The sequence below is a fragment of the Mauremys mutica genome, chromosome 5, assembly GCF_020497125.1.
Source record: "Mauremys mutica isolate MM-2020 ecotype Southern chromosome 5, ASM2049712v1, whole genome shotgun sequence".
In the NCBI taxonomy this organism is placed as follows: Eukaryota; Metazoa; Chordata; order Testudines; family Geoemydidae; genus Mauremys; species Mauremys mutica.
This window is the reverse complement of record NC_059076.1, coordinates 41,943,266-41,968,833: the sequence shown is the minus strand read 5'-3', so window position 1 is coordinate 41,968,833 and position 25,568 is coordinate 41,943,266. Positions and strand designations below refer to the sequence as shown.

Genomic DNA, 25,568 nt, shown 5'->3' with positions numbered 1-25,568 from the left:
GACTCCTTCCTAGTCTGGACCTAATCCTTTCCTCGATACAGTCCTTGTTAGTTCCATTTCATGTGGTAACTAGGGGATTTCTCATGACTGGCAGCCCCCTTTGTTCTGTTCCACCCCCTTTTATAGCTTTGGCCCAAAGCGGGAATCTTTTGTCTCTCTGGGTCTCCACCCCTCCTTCCAAATGGAAGAGTACCAGATTTAAGATGGATTTCAGCATCACGTGACATATCCTGTGAGACCCTCAGCCGCCATTCTCCCTGGACTGGCTTACACGAACACAGGAAGGCTTGAAAGTACATTTACAATCAATTGTCCTAGTCAATGGGAGCCATCAAGATTCTAAACCATCATCAATGGCCCACACTTTTCATAATTACAATAATACCTCAGAGATATACTTTATATTTCTAGCTTCAGATACCAGAATGACACATACATACAAATAGGATGAACAAACTCAGTAGATTATAACCTTTGTAATGATGCCTTACAGGAGACCTTTTGCATGAAGCATATTCCAGTTACATTATATTCACACTCATTAGCATATTTCCATAAAACATATGGAGTGCAACGTTACAGCAGGCATACACTATATTGCAGACACTGGTAATGTAATAAAGTTTAAACATACACTGAAGTGTAAAACCTGAGGAGTAGAAAGGGTAAATTAGCTAATCTTCAATATTAAGTGGATGTTCAGCTCATGGTGGTTCTTCTGTACTCAGAATACTGTTTATAGATACAGTAACTTCTCACTTAACATTGTAGTTATGTTCCTGAAAAAATGCGACTTTAAGTGAAATGATGTTAAGAGAATCCAATTTCCCCATAAAAATTAATGTAAATGAGGGGGTTAGGTTCCAGGGAAATTTTTTTCACCAGACAAAAGACATTACACTCTCTCTCTCTCTCTCTCTCTCTCTAAGTTTTAAACAAACAATTTAATACTGGTACACAGTGATAATGATTGTGAAGCTTGGTTGAGGTGGAGGAGTCAGAAGGTGGGATATTTTCCAGGGAATGCCCTACTGCTAAATGAACTAGCAATTGACTAAACCCTCAAGGGATAAGCCTCACAACACTCTACAAGGCAGCAGGAAAGGAGGGAGGGCAGATAGAGACAGATACCCTGTATGTGAGAGAAAAAAATGTGCATTTCCCCTTTAAGTAGCTGACCCCAGGCTTAAGTACACTGCCTTTTTAATTAAATCAGCTTGCTGAGACCTGAGACCCACAGCTCCTGCCTAGAAGCTCCCTTCCTCCGTCGTGTGTCCCCTCCTGCTCTATGGAAGATGGGGTAAGTGGGGTGCAGGAGCAGGGGGGAGGGGGAGACACCCTGACATTAGTCCCCCGCTTCCCTCCTCCCCATGTACAGCAAGCAGGAGTCTCTGGGAGCAGCTGCAATGCAGAGAGTAGGAGCAGCACATGGCAGTGGGGAGAGGGACAGCTGCTGCACAGGGAACTTAGTGGAGTGGGGAGCTGATAGGGGGGCTGCTGGTCCACCCTGGTTCCAACCACCCACCGGCTAGCTGCAACAGGCTGCCCTTCCTGCAAGCAGTGGACAAAGCAGGCAGCTGCCAGATGACTTTAGAAGGGAACATTTCACAACTTTAAATGAGCCTGTTCCCTAATTGATCAGCGACTTAACATCAAAACAATGTTAACCGGGACGACTTTAAGTGAGGCATTCCTGTACATATATGCAGCATTGCTGTGGCTGTGTTGGTCCCAGGATATTGGACATGCCAGGTGAGGTAATATATTTTAATTCAGCAACTTCTGTTGGTGAGAGAGACAAACTTTCAAGGACATTTCCCAGATGTAAAGAAGAGTTCAAAAGCTGGTCTCTCTCACCAGCAAAAGTTTACTGTTACAATCCGTTTTAATGGCTCAATTTTTCTCATTCTTTGTGTATTAGTATTATTTGTATTACAGTAGTGCCTGGAGGCCTCAACATAGTCAGAGCCCCTTTGTGGTAAGCACTATACAGAGGAGAGACAATCCCCAACTCAATCCACATAAGGGAGTGGAAATCCATACATTTGAATTCACCATTTCCTGAGAGTTCTTCCATTCGGGACATGATTTTTCCTTCACAGAAGTCAAAGGTTTTGTTCCTTTAATTTATAGGTCTTGGAGAAGAGGTCATGCAGATACCTCTTGCCTTTCCTTTCCTACCTGGACCCACCAGCCTCCCACTGGCTCCTAGAAGCACATGCTTGGGGTTCCTCTAGCTACAACTGCCTCTAGGACTGGACTATATTCACTTGTGTTGTTTCCCTTGCAGGTTTGGGAAGAGGAGAACTCCTGCCCCAGCCCCCTGGAACCCAAACACCAGGGATTCTCAAGTGTTGAGGGTGGAGGAGGAAAGCTCGCTTCCATGGGTGCTGGTTCTTCTCTCTGTGTGGACAATAATGGAGGCATGGAGTCTGAAATATGGGTAACCAGTCTTTAGCTATTACTAGTGAAAATTAAATTCATTTTAGTGGGACTAATTTCAGCATGAGATATTACTCATTATGAGTAAGTGTGGCAGTAACTGTCCCTTAAATATGTGATGTTGTGTATTAATTAGTTGAGGTTAAAACTGAAGCCTTGGATAATGTGTCACTTTCTATTCAAATTACATAAACTAACCCCAGAGCCCTGTACACCATTAATTTGCAGCCAAATTAGAGTTATTTTTGTTCCCTTCTGTTTTTTTTTAAAGAAGTCCTGGATTAATTTATTTTCACTGAGGTTATCCTTAGCTTTCCTATTGGCTTGCTGCACACTTGTTTGGGATACATTTTCTGTGTGAGTAGCCCCATTGACTTCTCCCAGCTACATGAGCAGGATTTGGTGTCCAATCCCACAAGGTGCTGAGCAAGCTCAAATTTGTGCAAAATTTTCAGGTTCTTACTCATTTCTCATTCAGGAAAACTCCTGATGAAGTCAAGAGGAGTTTATTGGAATGAGAACTGAGTCAAAATGTAGAAACTAATTGATTTTATTGGGAATTGAGGACTCTTAGCACTTTGCAGGATTGAGCCCTTGGGATTTTATATTACTCACTGTCATATTAGTTTCCAGTACCTGCAATAAAACAGAAGGAAATACAAAACTGAATGTGCTATATTTCTACTGCTATAATTCTAGCTGGTAAAATACTTGACATGTGGGAAAAGCCAAATGTTAGGTTAACACATTAACTAGTCCTAGTACTACAGAGTTGCCCTTATATTTCATTTAAAAAATGTTGAAGTCAGCTCTTTATGGTAATTATCAGCATGGCAGAACGAAGGTTAAGATTTCTAGTAATTATCTTCGACTATTTTTCCCAGGTGAAATTTAGCCTGATGATTTCAGTCCAAGCTAAATGAGTCTTGAAAGCAAAATAATCCTCATTGCAGTGTGTGCAGTTTGGTATTTTGGAAAAAAGAATTTAAATAGTTCTTTGGGCCAGGGTCTGTTTGTACTGGGCCAGGGCCCCATTGTTCTAGGCACTGTAGTGGGGCTCCTTGGAGCTACTGTAATCAAATTAATAAATAATATTGAATTTTAAAACTCATACACAGTGGGGCAAATTCTTATTTCAAGGTCAAATGATACCTCTACACTGTGAAACTCACTGGAGGGGCAGGAAACTCCACTAGAGTGACGCTTCTCAGAGGTACCCAGGGTTGTGAGACACCTCATTACCGCCTGCTATTAGTATAATAGCTTTGTCTGTGCCTGCGCATTGTCAGCTCCCCAACTCCATTGGTTGGGAAACACAGGCACTCCCCTCTAGGCCTACACAGGCCCTACTTTTTCTCTCCAGGTTAATGATAAGCACACTCCAACTTCTGAGCCCTCTGAGCATCTTCCTGGAGTGTCCTGCCCCTATTCCACTTGCAGTGTTTACAGATTTGCTGCTTCCACACAACCTTACCAGTTATACCTCAGATCACTACTCTACTTAACATACAGCACTTATGTACTGATTATAGTAAAAACAAGTAAGTTTATTTAACAAGTATAGAGATTCCAGTGATAGCAAGAAATAGTACTGGAAAGAAATGGTTAAATATAAAATAAAATCATAATTTGCATTCTAGATTCTAGACTTTATTAATAAGATACTCTCCTGTTTAATAAAGTATTATTGCTTACTAGTGCTTTCTAGCCAGGCAGGCTCTAATCCCTTTTACATGAGACCAGGCATGGTTAGCTTGTTTCCTAGGTGAAGGAGCTAGAGAATACCTCTGCATTCTTAGCTATATTCTCACAATCCATTGTCTTGACTTGTGAACAGGATCCCCTCCTGCCATATATTTCTTACTGTAAATTTCCTGTCTCAATGGCTTTGCAAGCTTTTGACTGGTATTGGGCTCAGTATGTAGATAGGCATCCATTGTGAGACAGACAATGCTCAATACATACATGACCAAATGGAGAAATAACTATCTGTTACTTCTGACTTGAAAGGAACCCATCTAAGACATGTCACTTTATGGTTATCTACCTTAACTCTAAGGCTTTGAGAATATAATTTCCAGTAGATACATAATTCCTTAAATGTTATCTGTATATAAATTTCAAAATGATTGATAAGCCTCCCCTCTGCACCACAGCAGGTTAATGGTGGCCTTCTGAGGGCAGTCTGAGGCCCTGCGCTCTTCTGTATCAAATTCAGCCCAGAACCCAACGCATTATAGGGGTTGTAGTTGAGAAGGATTCTAGTAGCTAGAGGCTAGGACAGTGAGGACTGCTGGCAGGTGATGGGAGGTAGAGATGTAATAAGTTCCGATGTCTCCAGAGTAGCAGCTGCAGCTTTCTGAACAGGCTCTCCAGAGTCTGGATTTAGAGGAAAAATCTATCATGGGCCTCCTAACAGAGAGAGCAAAGAAGGAGCTTGGGATGGTCTGTACAATAGAGGTCTGGTAAAAGTGCTGGAGAGGAGCAATAATAGAGCTAGTAGGCAGGCAAGTCAAGGTAATCTTGGCAGTGAGAAGTGGAATGAGCGTACGAAACTCAAGAAGGTGGCCGCTTTGCTGTTTGAGGCCTTGGTTCTGGAGGATATGGTCTCCCCGTACCTTAGATGTCACCATTTGGAGGTAATGAGCTGATACTCCTGCAGCCAGGGGAAAAGCTTTGCATGCTCCTGACCATATAACCTTATGGTGCCCATATTGTGAGATTACAGGATTTGTGGTGTTTTTCATTTGGGATTTTGTTTACCTTGAAATGATAAGGCTTTAGTTTGGGTGGTGTGTGGCTTCAGAGACCAAAGGCCCTTCTCAGTTTTGGAAAGCAGGGTTCTAGACTGTGGGGACAGAACAGACTGCTGAAGTCCACAGAATGTGTTTCATGGCCTAATTATTGCATCTCATTATCAAAGTGATTTAAGAAAAAATAATCTACTTGTTAAATACAAGTTATTTGGGCCTCAATACAAGGAAAAACACAGTAACAAGGTTCATCTGATCAATTGACCAATACCTGGAAGACACTGAGCTTAATATGGATCTTGTCATCAAAAAGGTAAGTAACCGGTTCTCTCACACACTTTGCAAATATAATGATGATGATTTTGCAAGTGCTGTAATTTATGCTGAAATTGTCTGTCATTATCAACCTAGCTGCAGAATACTCCCTGTTTAAAAGAAACACCCCTTTCTCCCCAAAAAGAATGCATTGATATGCAGTATCAGGTTTGATTATTAACCTTAACTCAGAATTCTTTTATGTTTGAAGTTTAAATAAGTTTGTTAACCTAACTTAAGTGCAAGAGTGTAATAAGAAAAGCCAAAGAGGAGTTTGAAGAACGGCTAGCCAAAAACTCCAAAGGTAATAACAAAATGTTTTTTAAGTACATCAGAAGCAGGAAGCCTGCTAAACAACCAGTGGGGCCCCTTGATGATCAAAATTCAAAAGGAGCGCTTAAAGATGATAAAGTCATTGCGGAGAAACTAAATGGATTCTTTGCTTCAGTCTTCACGGCTGAGGATGTTAGGGAGATTCCCAAACCTGAGCTGGCTTTTGTAGGTGACAAATCTGAGGAACTGTCACAGATTGAAGTGTCACTAGAGGAGGTTTTGGAATTAATTGATAAACTCAACATTAACAAGTCACCAGGACCAGATGGCATTCACCCAAGAGTTCTGAAAGAACTCAAATGTGAAGTTGCGGAACTATTAACTAAGGTTTGTAACCTGTCCTTTAAATCGGCTTCGGTACCCAATGACTGGAAGTTAGCTAATGTAACGCCAATATTTAAAAAGGGCTCTAGGGGTGATCCCAGCAATTACAGACCGGTAAGTCTAACGTCAGTACCGGGCAAATTTGTTGAAACAATAGTAAAGAATAAAATTGTCAGACACATAGAAAAACATAAACTCTTGAGCAATAGTCAACATGGTTTCTGTAAAGGGAAATCGTGTCTTACTAATCTATTAGAGTTCTTTGAAGGGGTCAACAAACATGTGGACAAGGGGGATCCGGTGGACATAGTGTACTTAGATTTCCAGAAAGCCTTTGACAAGGTCCCTCACCAAAGGCTCTTACGTAAATTAAGCTGTCATGGGATAAAAGGAAAGGTCCTTTCATGGATTGAGAACTGGTTAAAGGACAGGGAACAAAGGGTAGGAATTAATGGTAAATTCTCAGAATGGAGAGGGGTAACTAGTGGTGTTCCCCAAGGGTCAGTCCTAGGACCAATCCTATTCAATTTATTCATAAATGATCTGGAGAAAGGGGTAAACAGTGAGGTGGCAATGTTTGCAGATGATACTAAACTACTCAAGATAGTTAAGACCAAAGCAGATTGTGAAGAACTTCAAAAAGATCTCACAAAACTAAGTGATTGGGCAACAAAATGGCAAATGAAATGTAATGTGGATAAATGTAAAGTAATGCACATTGGAAAAAATAACCCCAACTATACATACAACATGATGGGGGCTAATTTAGCTACAACGAGTCAGGAAAAAGATCTTGGAGTTATCGTGGATAGTTCTCTGAAGATGGCCACGCAGTGTGTAGAGGCGGTCAAAAAAGCAAACAGGATGTTAGGAATCATTAAAAAGGGGATAGAGAATAAGACTGAGAATATATTATTGCCCTTATATAAATCCATGGTACGCCCACATCTCGAATACTGTGTACAGATGTGGTCTCCTCACCTCAAAAAAGATATTCTAGCACTAGAAAAGGTTCAGAAAAGAGCAACTAAAATGATTAGGGGTTTAGAGAGGGTCCCATATGAGGAAAGATTAAAGAGGCTAGGACTCTTCAGCTTGGAAAAGAGAAGACTAAGGGGGGACATGATAGAGGTATATAAAATCATGAGTGATGTTGAGAAAGTGGATAAGGAAAAGTTATTTACTTATTCCCATAATACAAGAACTAGGGGTCACCAAATGAAATTAATAGGCAGCAGGTTTAAAACAAATAAAAGGAAGTTCTTCTTCACGCAGCGCACAGTCAACTTGTGGAACTCCTTACCTGAGGAGGTTGTGAAGGCTAGGACTATAACAATGTTTAAAAGGGGACTGGATAAATTCATGGTGGCTAAGTCCATAAATGGCTATTAGCCAGGATGGGTAAGAATGGTGTCCCTATGCTCTGTTCGTCAGAGGATGGAGATGGATGGCAGGAGAGAGATCACTTGATCATTGCCTGTTAGGTTCACTCCCTCAGGGACACCTGGCATTGGCCACTGTCGGTAGACAGATACTGGGCTAGATGGACCTTTGGTCTGACCCGGTACGGCCTTTCTTATGTTCTTATGTTCTTAACCTTTGGTTACAGTCAGGTTTAGGGGAAGTAGATGGGGGAAGGTTGTAAAATAAGAAACAGTGATAAAATATTATTTAGCATTTGAGAGTCCTGTGGAAACTGCTAAAGAAATCTTTGGAACAGAACCAATCTTTCTGTGAAAGCTTTATTGATTGCACTGAGAAAAGACTGTTTTAAACACTCTCATAGCACTGCCTTGCCTGAGGAAGTAAATCTATTAAACTTAGATTATGAACTTTTTGTTTATGAACTCAGTTGTCTTAGTGGACAGCTAGCAGAGTGTGGGCATTATTATCCTCTCTCTTTAAAACAAACTTATTAAAAATCCCATATCCCTGTCCACTTGTATTCAGCTGCCAATATTTTCAAAAGCTCACATTGGCTCAAATGGCCTGCTATGCACTCCCATAGGACTTGGCACATTTTTGGGCATGCAGCGGTTCTTCAGGACAGATTGTTGCTTGTGCCCAAATCCCTAGAGCATTCTGTGTACCTTAGAACACTCCCTATTTATTGCTACAGAGTGACGGCTGAGGTGCTGTATTAGGACTTTCATGTTTGCTCCAAGGGCCACATGCACTCATTCAGCTGTTGATGATTCTGTTATAGCAGAGGTATGACTAAGCATGTAAGTGGTGTCTGAGTAACTTATTCTCTTCGTCAGTCACTCACTGGTAACTCTGTGTATCACACACTTAGGAATCTGACTGCTAACTGATTTATTAAAAGCCCTAAGCATCGAAGAAAACATGATGAGAGAGCGAGAGCGAGAACAAGCTGTTGATCTTTTGGGCTAGACCTGAGCTGGTAGAGGGCATTAGGTTAGATAAACACATGACAGAGATGCATCCTGGGTTTGACATATCTGGATGGTGGCTTCAGCCACCACAGCTGCAGCACAACACATCACTTTGTTAGGGTGGTACATGCTGGTGAGGGAGAGGAGGAGGACAAGGCCTAACCTGGCTCACAGAGAGAAGAGGCTCTTATACCCTTGGCAAAGAGTCTCCAAGGAAAGGACCACCTTCTTGAACCTCATCTAGGTAGTCCAAGGAACCATCACGGTAAATGGCCTCCAAAAGCCATCACGTGATGGATGTGGGCTGACCTGGGTAACACACAGGAGCATGCCTGATCAGTATGTGAGGGCCACTACTGCCAGAAGACTGTTGGAGACAACACTATCATCAGCCAATTTGCTGCCTTGAAAATGTATTAGATGTTACAGTGAGGAGAGCTACACAATACACACCTTCCATATGAACAGAAGTAATCAACTGGAAATCATGCAGGAATTCTGAGATTCATTTTCCATCCAAGAGGAAGATAGAAACCCTTCAGGAATGTATATGTGACAACTGCTGAGTGGACAACAGTTCCTCCTGGTATAGGAAGCATTGTGTGTAAGAAAGAGAGACTGACTGAGACTCAGATTCAGTTTATGGTGACTGCAATTCTTATGTGCTGTTCAAGTCCACCCTCCGTTCACTATTTAAGAATGGAGCCATTATGTCTTGACTCATCTTTGGTGAGTAGAATCCTATGCACACCATACAGATGCCTACAAGATCAATTGCACGTGACTTCTACTCACAGAACTCATTCTTTCCAATAATCTATATCCTTCTTTCTCTCAGATGAGAAGGTACTTCTTGTGCACTTGACTCTTTGCCTACCACCCTCAAAAAAGGGTACTACATAACAGTGCCCTTCACTCTACTTCAATCATTCTGGTGAGGTCATTTTGACTATTTGAGTACTTGCTAGGACTGGTTTAAAAAAATTCCATCAGCTGGTTGTCAAAAGAAAAATGGGATTTTGGTCAATGATTTTTTGTAGGTGAAAAATATCTGCTTTCTCCAGAAAATTTTGACTTTTTTTGTCAATAAATAAAACACTTGAAAACTTTCATTCAGAAAGGCTGCTGCAGTGCCTTATGGGAGTTGTATTTTAGTTGCCTTATGACCCAGTTTTCCTCTAGGGGCCAGGTTCACCCCACTGGATTACATCGCCCATGATACATGATGGCCAGGAATAACCCTGCTGATTTAGCAAGAGAAAAGACCTTGCTGCATTATGGAAGATATAATCTCACCAGATATTCCAGTCCATAAGGGAGAATGGGGACCTGAAGCATCCAAACTACAACTCCCACAAAGCACTGCAGCGATATTTGCAAATCAAATTTTTCAGTTTACACCTGCAAAATTTTAGTTTTCAATTTTTCATCTCAAAGTTGAAATTTTCTGTGTGTGCAGGGGTGGGGAAACCATGTTCTGACCAGCTCTAATATCTGATGCCAACATCAGAGCAGTGGGAGACAACAATATGCACTATACAAGGTTAATAGGATGAGATATTCTATGTTGTTGCATGCCCCACAACCATGAGATGTGATATCTATGCCTGGGGAGGATGGGGAGCGGGGAGAAATGCAAATTCATGAACCCAGCTAATGAGTGCAAAGACAAGGAGGGGTTCAGGAGACTGAGGAGCTCCAAGAGGAAATAACCAAACAAGTAAATAGAATATCACATAAAAAGGGGAAGAAATGAAAACTCCATACAGCAGCACAATGATGGTGTTGAATATGTACATACAGAGCACAAAGTGAGTCTTCTAGAAGATTAAATAAAGAATTTGGAGACTTTTTGAAAGGTAATATGAGTGAGAAGGGTTGATAACTCTTGCATTTCCCTGGTCTATCCAGGATGATATTTGGCAATGCTGTCACATATAATGATGTACTGCTAAACTGCACCACGCTTAAGTTTATTAAAAATAACTTACTTGTCAAATGTTTTGATTTATTGAAGGGATGTACTGTCCTCAGCATTTTCCAAGTTTAATGACATTAAAACTAGTAGCAAGGATTTAGGCAAGAGGGTTCCTTTAAAATTGGCTGTCTGTATTTAAGTAAAAAGTAAGTTGCTGTAATAAAGGAGAGAAGCAGAAGCATAAACCTAAATCAGCACAAACTAAATCCCACATAAACTGTTCGTTCATCCACTTGAAAAGCTTCAGTCTGTTTTGGCTATAGTTGAGTGTGGATGTGTTGCAACTGAAGTGAGAATAGTCAACCTCCTAAATACATAATCTTTTTTTAAAAATGTGTTGCAGTGGGCCTACTACCTGTAGCAGTGAGCAGAAGAGCAGAGATTTCACGCTAGAGCCAGTTGTGGTGCCAGAGCCCCTTTGATAACTCCTCACTTCCCTGAGGGGGTCAGTCACAGCCTTCCATTTGGGACCCACCCTCCTACATTTGTTATATTACTGTGGAGGGGGCTAATGGTAGAACACGATACCTTATGGCTAAAAGAGTAAGTGTTAAGACCTCTTCCAGTGTATCAAAATTACACAAGAATTTGGGCTATAAATGTTTATTCTGATCCAATGTGAAAATTCAATTGTTCAGTCTTACATGTGATGAGATGGTCTAGTATACAGACTCCAAATGTTATACTACATTATAGTGTAACAATCAGCCTATCAAATTAATTCCATTTCCCCACCGAGTGCTTCAAGTTTTATCTGTTCTTATTCCCCACTCCCATCAGCTGCTCGTCCCCGCTGTCCATTAGTACTGCTAACAAACTACACCTGTGTTGCTTTTTATAACATATTATTTTGTTTCTGTAGCTATAGTTAGAAAAAAAATAGAAGAAAGGTGAACTTTAGAAGAATTATTCCCCAACAGGAAATAGAAATGAAGGGCCATTTGAGCAAAAGTCCATATCGTATTCCAGAAAAATAAAGAAATCAGCAGTCTTCATTTAATGTCTAAAGATGGGAACATTATTGTATTTACAATGAGAATGGTTCTTAATGCAGTATACATTTCCCTACAAAAAAAATCATCATTAACTTAAAGTTGCTTAAGTATGTATCCTATCAACAATCAATCAATCAATCAAAACAAAAGAAATCATAACTTAAGATAATATTATCTTTTACACTGACTTGTCTCCCACCCAAAGAAAGTCAGACTCCTCAGGCCAGGTCTTCAGCTGATGTAAATTGATGTGGTTCCTTTGAAGTCTTTACTGCTTACATCCTATTCACTTAAGTGGGAAGTTTGAAGATAGAGCTGCCTGAGTGATTGGCAAAGAATAACTCGTATGATGAATTCTCCACTTTTTAGTTTGTAAATTATCCACCATCAGATTTGGAGGGTTTTTTTATTTTTATTTTTACTCTGAAACAATTTACTGAATGTTTTCTTCACATTTTGTAGCTCACATGTAGTCTGTGAGCAATTTATTGATAGCATTTGATATTTAAAAAATTGAATTGTTATTAATGGGCACAGTCATATATGATTGTTTCCTGATTGGATAACTCTTACCATGTGGTCTGAATATTTGTAAGCAAGCATTACACAGTGCCTATGAACCAAGCTTTGCTCCCCGGAACCAGCAGAATGAGGTAGTTGTCTTCTATCATAGATTGTGGAAGCACTCATAATAGGACTGATCCAAAGACCACTGAAATGGAGGGAAAGGTTCATACTGACTTCAGTGGACTTTGGATAAGACCTAATATGATTCATTCTCTCTCTCTCTCACTCACTTTCCCCCCCCCCTTTTCAAAAGCAGTAAGTGAAGAAAATGCTGGCACTGAATTATCAATATTCAGAGTTAATGGGTCATTCAGAGGAAAAAGAGCCTGCTCTCACTGCATGCATAGGAGCAGCGGGGTGGACCATCAGGACAGTGTTTAATTGGTAATGGAAGAGGTGCTAAAGCAATGTTTTTACATTCATAGCTGATATAGCAAGCCCAAAGGTGCTGGGGCTATGAACTGCCAAGCCTAGAGGGGCTGGGGCTCAGGCTTGGCAAGCCCTAGCACAAATTAAGTACCAGTCAGGGAGTCAAGGTACCATAAACTAGCTAAGAATTGGCTAGTGCATTGGTGCTCAAGCCACGCCCCTTACAAGGCTGCAGAGAGGCATAGCATAGTAGCTGAATCACTGGCTTTATACCAGCTGAGAGCTTGGCTGGCTATACACAGACAAAATCCAGCCCCTTTATGTCACCTTAGCCACAGAAAGGTGCTGGAACTTGAGAGGGCTTGTGGCCTATGATATCAAGAATACTGTGTGCTTACATGCTACTGTAGTTGTATTATTTTAATTATTCTGGTAGCACTCAGGGGCCCCAATCAGTGCCAAAGCGCCATTGTGTTAGGTATTGTACAAACCCATTGAAAGACATAGACTGTGCTCTGGAGAGTTTTCACTAGTATCTACTTTTTAATCAGATTATTTTCTTACATTTATCTCGCCTTGATAGCTGTGTTTTAATTGGAAAAATACAGAAACTCGAATTGCTTAATCTTTGTTAATACTGTTACCTTTTTTGAAAACTACAGGAGAGTGGAAGAAGTTTACTATTGATATAAAAGATCCTACAAGCATTATGATCTAAAAGGAGATGATGAATTGGATAGTTCTGCAGAAGAACAATAATAAAACTGACCAACTCCTTATATTTAAAAGAAAGGATTTTCAGCCCTTATACAATTCTTGTGATCTAAATATTACTTTTACAGATGATCCCATTACAATTATGTTTGAGGATTCAAAGCCATTTATTTTATTACTTTAAAAAAAAACAAAAAAACAAAAAAACCCACTGCCAGTGCTATGTAGCCATATAATTTTTGTGTAGATGAGTTTATGCAAGAAGTTAATCAAAATTAACCATTATGAGTATGATCAATAGGAACTTGCTGTAAGGGATGCTGTAGGTACAGAATACTAAGGGGTGGGATAGATGGGGACTGGGCATCCCTAAATATTGGGGTACCTGAGGAGAAGCTAAGGCAGATTCATTGCTACCCATAGACAGGAACTTCAGAATTACAGTATGAGATCAGCAGTTCATCTAGTCTGGTATCCAGTCACTAACAGGGGCCAGTACCAAGTGCTTGAATCCCCCATCTTTTTTCTTTTTTTGGGGGGGTGGAGGAGTGTCTGGAATCATAAGCAATTAGAGAGTAACTTGAATAATTGGTTCACAGGGGAAAAAATCTTCCTAAATCCCATCAGATAGTGCTCAGAATCATGAAGGTCTGTATTCCTTATTTTATCTTCCCTAATGTAATTGTGCATGTTTGCATTATAATATAAATGCACAGGGTGAGATTTTGTGCTGTTCCTCTAAGAGGTGCAGCACAGATTTTGCAGCCCAGAGGACTGGGAGCTTAAGTGGCTTTTAGCCACCCTGGTGCCCTCCTGATTGTGTGCTGCTCCAAGGAGTGAAGTAGCACCAGTGTAATTTAGACAGCATGGAATGGCTAAGTTATGACAGCCTTTTCCAGCATCCCAGGGGTGGCAACAGGGCCAGTTCCAGGCTCCAGCAAACCAAGCAGGTGCTTGGGGCGGCCTATGGAAAGGGGGGCGGCACATCTGGGTCTTCAGCGGCAATTCGGCGTCAGGTCCCTCAGTCCCTTTCCTCCTCTTTGAGCTGCTGCCGAAAAGGAAGAGAGAGGGAACGAAGGACCCGCTGCTGAATTGCCGCAGAAGAATGAAGTAGCACGATTGAGCTGCTGCCATAGTGCTGCAGATCGGCTTTTTTTTTTTTCTTCGCCGCTTTGGGTGGCGAAAAAGCTAGAGACGGCCCTGGGTGCTGTGACCCCACCAGGGCTTGCAGTGGGATGCTTGGAGAACAGCCAGTAGCAGTGTATCTCAGTTTCTCCTGGCTTTTAGAAGACCTTTGCTCTGTTTGGGCCTTTTTACCTGGCATAAAGGTGTCAGAACAGAGGTGAAAATCTTACTCCTATCCCTTTGGAATCTTGCCAAGCTGTTAGACACTATGATAATCTTGCAAAGAATTCTACAGGCTAATTATGTGAACAAATTATATATATATATATACACACATTTACAATTGGTGGCTTTCAATTTCAGTGGACGTCCCATTATTCTTGTATTATGAGAGGTTGAATAGAGTCTCTAAAATTACCTTTTCTGTGTCATTCATTATTTTTGCTACCTCTCATTACATTCTTCTCTAGATGAAGCATTACTGTGTGCCTTATCCAAAGGCCACCGAAGTTGATAGGCACACACTAACTTTGGGATCTGAATTATACACTTTATGCTTTATCATTTCTGAAAGCACTGTTCCCTTTGCCAGTAGGTAATCTCTGAGTAGTACTAACGGGGAATATAGTAGTCTCAGGTGGTGCACATGTACTTTATTCATGCATCTCACACATTATCATTTCTGAGACTTTTATTTTGGGTCTGAAAGGGGAAAACATAATGTCACATTTTTGGAAGCCAGTTATAAATTCTCTTTTCTGTTTTTTTCTCATTAAGTAGTTAGGCTTTCACCACCTTATGTCATTTTTGCAGAGCAGTAAAAGCTTCAAGAAGCATGTTTGCTTTAAGCTCTGACTTCAATTTAGAATTTGCCAGGCACTTTATCTCTGTGGGGATAGTGCTCTGTGAGTAAATATGGGCTTCAAATTAAATAAAAAAGTTTTGCGATCTTTAAGCTATACACCCTTAATGGGAGGTCTTCCAACTGACAAGGACATATTATACATCTCTGTAAGCTTAAAATTCCACTGCCTTGGAGAATGGATGATATTGACCATCTTTAAATTGGTTTGTTTGGTTGTGCAGAATTTTAATGAAAAAGTATTAAAGTTCTCAAAAGCAGTGAGTGAGGAAGAAGCTGATAATGTGATGTTAAGCATTACTGCCTTGTACAGCTGCACAGAACCTCAGCACAATCTTGCCCAAGAGAACAAGGCATAAAATCCATATCCTCCAGAACCAAGGGGGCTGAGAATACTGTGGAAGCAGATTATCCAGGAACATGGAAGTGGTAAGTAACTTGGATCACTCAACAGTGGCGCTATATCTGATTAAAAAATGGGGATTGCTGACTTTGAAGTGTTCTGTTTTCTTGAAAAGATAATAATCATAGTCTGATGAATGTAGTCAACAGAAAAATGGGTGGATCCTCAGGGCTCTTCACACTGTTGCCCAGGTCATCCCCTTCCTCCCTCCCACAGAAAAATGCACGGGAGGGCTCTTGGATGAGAGCACATGTAAGCTTGTGCTGCCTAATACCTCTGTGGGAAAGGGAACTGAGCAGATCCCTCGCCATATACATGGTGGAGCTGTGCTTCCTCAATGTCTCTGGACCCGAGTGGCTTTCCTCACCATCTCCTGGCTCCTTGGTAGACTGGCTGAAAATCTGTATATTTTGTTGTTGTTGTTGACTAATTTCCAAAGGTCAGAGAGAAACTGAATGGGCCCCCTCTTGGCCCTAACCTCAAAACTCACCTTCCTCTCTCTGTTCTGCCAAGTCTCCACCCCATTTCTAGCACAAACCCTGGACAATGCAAAGGCTTTGGAGGATCTGGTGGAGAAACATGGAGCTTGCTGACCTTTTTATTCTGAGCAGAGGTTGCAAGACCCACACAAGTACGGAATATGGAGATCATGACTTGGCACTATGAAATGGTAGCTTTAAAACTTTCTGTACCTTTCTTAGAATAGCTTTCCTTAGTAAATGCTTCCAGCCCATCATCACCCCAGATAGTTGAAGAGGTATGTACTAAAACTGCACCTCAAGGCTTGAGTCCCTATCACCCACACAAGCAATAGCATCTTCAGGTAAATACAAACACAGGAGCAGATGAAGGTTCAGTTTTTTCTGAGAATAAATCAGCAATGTTAATTAGAGAAACACTAAAATATGAACAATTTCATTTTCTCTCCAAATCCTTTTTAATTCCCTACCATTACAGATTCTGTATTGTAGACTTTAAACACACCTTTGAAACATTTGTTCCACTTAAAAACTGAAATAACCTTCTTGCCTATATATATATATATCATTAACAAGGTGTGGGGGAAAGCCTCTTTTTTCCCCCTTGCTAATTTATTTTCAGTACCTAACAGGACAGATCCCTTGACTAAGTGTAAATCCAATGGAACTATGCCAGTTTACATTAACTGAGAATCAAATGCATGCCTCAGTAATTTGATTTGTAGGAAATGGAGAATTAACCATTATAAATAGAGTGCTTTTTAAATACAGCATAATTAATTAAATGTGGAAATATATTAGATAAATGTGGTTGTGCAATTATAGGAATAATAGTTTTAAGAGGTTGAACATTGCAACTTCTATTTAAATAGACTTCTCTTTACCTTACCTCTTCCCTATCACCTTGGTGCCCCTCTCTAATTCCTTGTCCTGGCACTGAATAGAGTTTTTGGTATTGTGTAAGCCTTAGCATTTGAAAACTGAGATCATGAATGTTAATTGCACACACGGAAACAGATAATCTGATTTTGATTAAGTAGGGTTCAACTGATGCTCGATTTATGTGTTTGTGGTTTACAGACTACATACTGCTAAATGGAATGGCAAGTGAACTGTAGGGCAGGCTGGCCCTCAAGACTGGGTAAAACCCACCTTCTCCCAGACAACACAACTTTTTCTCCCTGGCACCCAGGGCACACAGTCTGGCTCTGCCATACCAGCATTCTCTAGTTTGGATGCACCCTTGAAGTTGCTAACTCCATGTCAAAAGGCTGCAGAATGTGAAGAATACTATGCGATACACAACAAATAAGATGCAATGGAGTACACTCCTACTTCCCAAGTAAGGAGTTTTTTGGCTTGCCTGTCATCTCTTTTTCATTATTGCAGATTTATACATCAGAAATAAAATACTTTGTTAGAGCACCATGTAGTTCTGTGTAATCTGTTAAAGAGTTTTTTTGAGTCCAACATTAGTTAATGTGATGACAAAATATTACAGTTAAATGATTGGTGCATTTGTCTGAACTTGACAAATAAGTCACATCTGCTCTGCAGTGCTGCATTTTTATTATTGTATATTTTTGGTTTTGTAATACAGTGTCAGCCAGTTGAAATCACCATAAGTAATCTTGAGAATTAATCAGTTGATAAATCATACAGCTCATTGGTATGCAGAGTGCCTCATTGTTTTGGGGATGGATGAGTCGCTTATAGCAAAACAAAAAAATGAAGAGTGTTTAACGTAAAGAGTAATTAGTTTTAGAAATTAATATTAGAAGCAATGAAATTAATGTTTGTGCACTGTGATCTGCAAATTACAAATGTAAAATGGTACTTACGATGATGTATTACACACTGGATAATTGACATTCACAATTATGCCAAGCAACAGTTGAGAAAATAGATACAACTCATGTCTAAGTTTGAAGATAGTGAGGAGATCCTGTTTTAATGTTGTAATCATCTTTATAGAGGTTGGCACTAGGATGGATTATCCCCTTAGAAAAGTTCACACTGAGTACTTCTCTTTAAGAGGAAAAATAAAACAGGAGAACTGTGTCATTGGATCACTTCAGATTCTTTATGTGGAATATATTTTAAAATATTATAATATATATGTTTAAATCATAATTATAGCCAAAGATGCTTTATATGGGAGAAAATGGCTAACTAAAACATTTTTATTCGAGGTAAATTGAATTTGAGGTGGTCTATTGTTAGACATATATCTCTCTTTCTGGTTTACCTGATGAGTTACATTTAAAACAAGAGAAAACCTCAGTTTAGGAAAACTTTACAGCACTGGTCTGAATAGCGGTAGACTTAAGTATGTGCTTAGTAGAGCTGGTTGAAACAATCTTCTGCCAGAAAATGTTGTTGCAACTAAACTGATATTTTTGTGAAAACTTGTGAATTTTAGGCAACTTTGGTTTGAAACCAAATTGGAAAAGACACTATAAAAACATCCGAATATCTTGTTAGGATGTATTTGAAATGGGAAGTTTCTGATTTTTTTTAACTTGGACAAAATAAAAATGAAACATTCCCATTGACCCAAAATGGAACATTTCTGGAATCTTGTTTTGTGGGGAAAATGGTTATTTTTATTTTTATTTTTTGCTTTTTATCTAGATTTGGGATAAAAAAATTGAAATCCTGATTATTATTATTTATTATTAATTTTTGCTAACATGGAAATTTTCCATCCATCTCCAGTGCATAAGGGCCTTCCGAAATTGGGGCCTAGGTTTGCATAAGTCAAAGGAAGAATAAAATAAGATTGCCTTTTAAGGAGTGGCTCTTTGGAGCTTGGGACATGGATATTTCAGATCCCTCCCAAAGCATTTATGATCCCGTCAGTGGCAGCAGCAGGGAGGGTCGCATAATACACCCAGCTCATTTGCTTTTATTTTGTCTCAATTTGGCTTAGATCATACAACACAATTGGTGCAATAGCAAGTAAAATCATGTGGCTGAAGGCATAGGCACTGACTCCGTGGGCAGAGCACTCCCCGCACCCCCAGCCCAGAGGAATCCGGAACCTATGGATGTAGGGGTGGCAGGAGAACTACACTTCTTCAGCTCTGGGAGCTATCTCTTCATTTTCATACCCTTTTTGGCCATATTACAGTCTCATTCTAGTATCACATGACTTGTCAAATTGTTTTGAGCTTCTAGTTGAAAAATGTCCTGGTTATTTTGTAGAAGGGTGTTATAAGCAAAGGGCTTAATTTAATGCTGCAGGAGTTTATTAAAAATAATTGATGTTTTCTTCAGTGAACACATGCTACTGTAAAAATATTAGAAATATTTACTCAGTGAAGTTGGCAGTGTAAGCATGCAGACATTAATTTTAGTGCTGCATCAGAAACTACCTGGCTTTAGGATCAGGCCAAATATCAACATAGTACTAAAATAAATGCTTTGAAAAATAAGTCATACTAGTGGGAGTATTGTAGGAATTAGATTTGGATATTGAATGAAGAAAGGGCAAGCATCAAAAGATTAGAAGTTTGAAATGTTTATCTGTCTCTCTGAACTCTCAAATCTTTTAAGGCCCCCAAGCCTTCAAAACCAACCCTACTTTATTAACACCTCCCCTCCACATTTCCAGGAACTAATTCTGAGAGAAGTTACCTTGGTTTCATATCTTGAGACCCTAGTCACCTGGAGATACATTCAGGGCAGTTATAAGATTTATTTACTTTACTGATCCAATATTACCATCAAGATAGAAAAAAAAATGTTCTTAATGCATGGTTATATTTTCAATGAAATTAATTTCACTTGTCAAAGTGGTGAATTCTAAGTTTCAAATGCTGGGATTTCTGTAAAAAAAAAAATAGTACATTGTGATTCTGCCTGGTGAACAAAAACTATCAAGCCTTTCACCCTGCTAAACCCTGTAAGCTGGTTCAAAGAAACAATCTGGGTACTTATTGTGGCCCCAATGTCTAAAATATCCAAGCACTTCACAAGCATTTTATTAATTATCACTACAGTGAAATAAGGAAGTAATATATAGAGAGCTGCTTGAAAAACTATTTTTTCCTCTGTGTAAAATCTTGATTTAGTTTCAGCAGACATTTGAATAATGAAATATAGTTTTAGTGTGTTTGGTTTTTTGAGTAAAAAAAATGAATTTTTCCACAGAAAGCACTCTTTTTCATGATAAATTTTGTTTAGTTGAAAACCCAATTTTTAATTGAAAAATAGTTTCAATAGAAAAGTTTTGACCAACCATAGCTATATCCCCGCTTTACAGATGAGGAATTGAGGTAAAGAGTGACCAGCCTGTACAAGTTAAACTCCAATCAAATGACTCTCACTGTGTTATACTGATCTGTTTGTATGCTCTTCCATGAAATGCCATGCACTTAAAGTAAAATAGAGCTTGCGGCCTTAAGAAGCTTAGGCAGTTGGCTTCCTCTTTTTCACATCTCTGGTAGTCAGCCTATGAGTGAGACTACTGGATGATTATGAGGTAGAGTGGTATATGTGTGTGGAGACATTTCAGTCAAGAAGCTTTGTTGGAATTTGGTATGTTTTGGTTTGGGTGAACTGCAGTGCTTGATCTCTGTGGCATGGGGTGTCTTACAAAGAGTTTCATTTTGCAAGCTATTGTACATAAAGAACAGATACAGCCATATGATCTCTAGGCCTTCCTAGGAACTTCTTTTCTATATGCTTATGGAAGAGATTTCACATGTTTATATAGTTCTGATATTTGCCTGTCAAAGGGTTAATTTAGCCATGGTAAAAAGTCCACCAAGCCTGGTCAAGCCATTCATCAATAAAAGATGTTTCTTTGTTCCAAGTATGGTCAACAACAGAGTTGCTGGGGATAAGATGGTGGCTGAGATCTTTATAAAAGTTCATCACCGGAATATCTGAATACCATAAAGTCCTTAAAGTCATAGGGAGAAGGCTGGTCCAAGTGGAAGTTGGACTTCTTACATACACGTCCCATAATATCAAGGCATTTATTTTGAAAACCTAACTCCATCTCGGACCTATCAGTTGGGAATGCTGTGATATCGCCACTTAAAGATTCACCTAACATTTAATTGGGAAGGGGATGTGTTGCAAGGGAGTGTAGGTGGGCAGACCAATCTCCTAGAACCTGCAAGGCACTATACTAGGTCTCCAGTGTCATTCCTTGTTACCCACGTGGGGTGAAGTCACAGAATTTGGCCTTGGGCAGGGGAAGAAGTTTGGCAGCCACAATTCATAGCCATCATTTGGATTCTCTTAGCTTTCTACATCCACAAAGCCTTGCTAAAGGACACAAATTTGGGTCAGGATTTGTTCAAGGATTCTTATTCTGACAAGTTGTTCAGTGTTCAAATTGCACTTTGAGGTAATTAAAGTAGATGGTCACTGTGTGGTTACAGCACAGGAATGGGAATCTAGAGATCTGGGCTATATGACAACAAAAATGATTAGGGGGCTGGAACACATGACTTTTGAGGAGAGGCTGAGGGAACTGGGATTGTTTAGTCTGCAGAAGAGAAGAATGAGGGGGGATTTGATAGCTGTTTTCAACTACCTGAAAGGGGGTTCCAAAGAGGATGGATCCAGACTGTCCTTAGTGGTGGCAGATGACAGAACAAGGAGTAATGGTCTCAAGTTGCAGTGGGGGAGGTTTACGTTGGATATTAGGAAAAACTTTTTCACTAGGAGGGTGGTGAAGCAGTGGAATGGGTTACCTAGGGAGGTGGTAGAATCTCCTTCCTTAGAGGTTTTTAAGGCTAGGCTTGACAAAGCCCTGGTTGGGATGATTTAGTTTGGAATTGGTCCTGCTTTGAGGACCTCCTGAGGTCCCTTCCAACCCTGATATTGTATGGTTCTATTCTATGATTCTGTGACCTGTCACAATACTCCTGTGATGGTAAGATCAGTCACTTACCCTGTATGATTCCATTTATTCACCTGTAGAATGGAGATAATAAAATTTCCCTACCTCCCAGAGGTAGTTTGTGGTTAAATTCATTAATATCTGCAAAGCATTTTCAGATTGTTGAATGGAAGGTACTATATCAGAGCAATGAATAACTATTAAACAAATTTGGCAATTGCAATGAAGGCGTTGTAAAGGAAAAGCTCATATAGCATGCAAATATATCTATCTGAAACACATTTAATGTTTTTTCTAAATTAATGACCTAGCTGTTCCAAATATATAAGTGGTGGTCAGACCTTGGGAGAAGTTATATGTATATTAAGAAATTTGGATAAATAAAGCAAATTTTATTTCACCTGAAACCTTTGCTTTGTACTCCCTTCCCCTTTTGCCTATGTGCTTTTTAAAAATTATTATTGTTACTCCACCCTAACATGCTACGTGCATGTAATATTGTCTAATTTTTGTATTGTTTGGTCTTGCAGCTTTGATAAGCTAGAAAGTAATTGCATCGTTTTATTGGATATCCTGTGAAATTTGCAGTATTCTGGAATATATACGAGCTATAAATTTACCTTTTTGTATTTTAATGTTAAAAATAATAAACTAGTCATAAAAAAAAAAGACTTTGCTATGTATAGAATCATAAAAATGCAGAGCTGGAAGAGACCTCGAGAGATCATTTAGTCCAGACACGGCGCTGAGGCAGGGCCAAGTATACCTAGACCATACCTGACCAACATTTGTCAAACCTGTTCTTAAAACCCACTGATGACAGGGATTCCACAACCTCCCTTGGAAGCTTAGTCCACTACTTAAGTACTTTTATGGCTGGAACATTTTCCTAATATCTAGCCTAAATATCTCTTTCAGCAGATTAGCCGATTACTTCTTGTCCTGTCTTCAGTGGACAAATAATCACTGTCCTCCCTAATAGCCCTTAACATATTTGAAGACTGTTATCAGGTCCTCCCTCAGTCATCTTTTCTCAGGACTAAACATACCCAGTTTATTTATCCTCATAGGTCAAGTCTAAACCTTTGATCATTATTTAGCTTTACTCTGGCCTCTCTCCAATTTACCGACATCTTCCCTAAAGTGAGGTGCCTAGAATGGGGGATATTACAGCAGAGGCCTCACCAGTACTGACTAGTGAAAAACAATTATCTTACATAGACATTATGACCAATTACTGATATGTTAATTTTAAATGATTGGAAGAAGTTTGTATCTAGTGGTTAGAACAGGTAGCCTGAAATTCAGAGGTTTTGCCACTGATATATACTGTGTGGCTTTGAGTCAAGCACTTAACCTCCCTGTTGTTCAGTTTACACTGGAAGTAATTATGAGTGCAATAATAATGACATTAATTAGTTACCACTTCTGTCTGGGAGATAAAGTGCTTTGAGATCTTCAAATGAAAGGTAATGTAACTGCAAGGTATTAATTACATTTCAGGAATCTGCTATATATATTCATTCTTTGTTCAGGGCACCGGGATGCACCAAAAATAAATTAAACAAAAAAGCAAAAAAACCACTGATTTCTTGAAGACTCTTTGAATGTTCAACAATCTATGAAGGAAGTCCACATTATTCTCTTCTTCTTCATTCTTTTCTTACAATTAAGGTAATAAATGGGAAAGCTTTTCTTTTCTTTTCTTTTCTTTTCTGCTTCCTTTATGTTGTTAATAACCATAGTGCCCTTTATATGGTTTTATGTCATGTTATTAGAGATAAAAGGTCAGAACTAGTTTTGTCTTTGAGGAAAATATTAGATATTATAAAGGAAATATTTTTATTAAAAGAAATTTGATAATGAAAGATGGGCATGCATTTAAAACCACCATTACACTTTGAACATAAATGTTAGACTGAAATAACAATAAATAAAGCTACAGAAGGGCAGTTTTATTGCCACAGCAAAATGAATTCTTTATAATCATGGAAATTATCACAATATTGATAATGGAGAAATCTTTCTGGGAAGCAGACCAGTCTGTTGATCCCATTTCAGCACATACAAGAAGCATTCATCATAGTTCAGTCAGGTTTCTTTTGTCTGCAACAAATTGTCATATGTGGTTGATGTGATTTATGATTTAGATGACAACAGCAAAAACTGGTAAAATAACCATAGGGCCAAATCCTGCTCAGTTTACTCATGCCGTAGAAAAATGAAACTACTTGTGAGCAAGGTGAGCAGGATTTGGTGCTAAAGACGTAACAGAAATGCCTAGATGTTGGCTAGGGATAGAATCACAGGACTGGAAGGGACCTTGAGAGGTCATCTAGTTCAATCCCCTGCACTCATAGCAGGACTAAGTATTATCTAGACCATCCCTGAAAGGTGTTTGTCTAACCTACTCTCAGGGCTGTCCTTAGGCATATGCAGCACAGCATACAGGACTGTGTAGGGCACCTGAAAATTGAGGGCACCCCTGGATCTTAGTGTTCACCCTCCTTTCTCTTCCTATCCCTGTTCTGATCCCTTCCTGCAGGCTCCCACTACTAGCTGCTAGTGACTCTTACTTTGAAGGGGACCTAGTAACTTAAGAGCGAAAAAGCCTTCCAGCCTGCCAGACCTATTAGCACAACACTGAAATTGTTAAAGAGCCATTCAGTGGTAATGAAGCCATTTAACAGGCATTTGCCAACCCCCAGGTATATACTGTCAATTTCTGAATTTATTGACAAAAAGTTGTGCATTACTGTAATATTTACTTAGAACATGTTAGTCTACAGGACCTTAGTTTAAAATTTGCTTTAAAATATTTCATTAGTTTGTTGCTGAAGATGATAAAATCACATCTCTAAAAAATCCTCAAAGAGAGCCCTTAAAGGGACAACACCCCTTTCCTGCCAGATTTCTGGACAAATGAGTTTCCCTTCTTTACTTCTGACTATTTGATTAACTAGTTTTAAGAGAACCCTCTAGCAAAATCAGTACCTTAGGGTACATCTGTATTACCCGCTGGGTAGCGTTTGAGGATTGATTTATCACATCTCATGAATCGATGCCCGTACTCCACCTCAGCAGAAGGAGTAAGCGGAGTCTATGGGGGAGCCACGGCAGTCGACTCGCCACCGTGAGGACGGCCAGGTAAATCGAACTTCAGCTAGCTTAGTTCTAACCCCCACGCTAGTGTAGCCCAGGCCTTAGTAAGATATAAAATCTTTTGTTACGTCTAAAATCTTTGGAAACATATTTTTTTAAGTTGGTGAAATTTCATAAAGATGTCTATTGTTATGGAGATCACACAAAGTAAATTAGTGTTCCCTTTTTCTAAAAGCAATGAACATTGTTATGAACACACTAAATCTCTGTGACTGATTATTTAAAATAATGTCTTTGTTTCAGTGAGTTAAATATGTAGTAATCTGGAATGATTACTTTATGAAGGCTTAAGAGTACCTTTAAAATATAAAATCAGCTTAGAAATACTGATTAAGAATATGTAAAACAGGGAAGAGCTGCATCATGTATTCCATAATATTTAATGGTGTATTCAGCAGGACAGCTAACTTGCCCTTACTACAAAGTTTTTGCAAATAAATCTCTGACAAATTTCAGAGTATATCAAAAAACCTGTGACATTTTTTGTTCCC

At 39.4% G+C, this 25,568-nt stretch overlaps 1 pseudogene; it reads left to right on the top strand.

Moving 5' to 3' along the window:
• The first annotated feature begins 1,254 nt into the window (after positions 1-1,254).
• LOC123371213 overlaps positions 1,255-25,568 on the top strand; it is a 106,226-nt pseudogene continuing 81,912 nt past the window's right edge.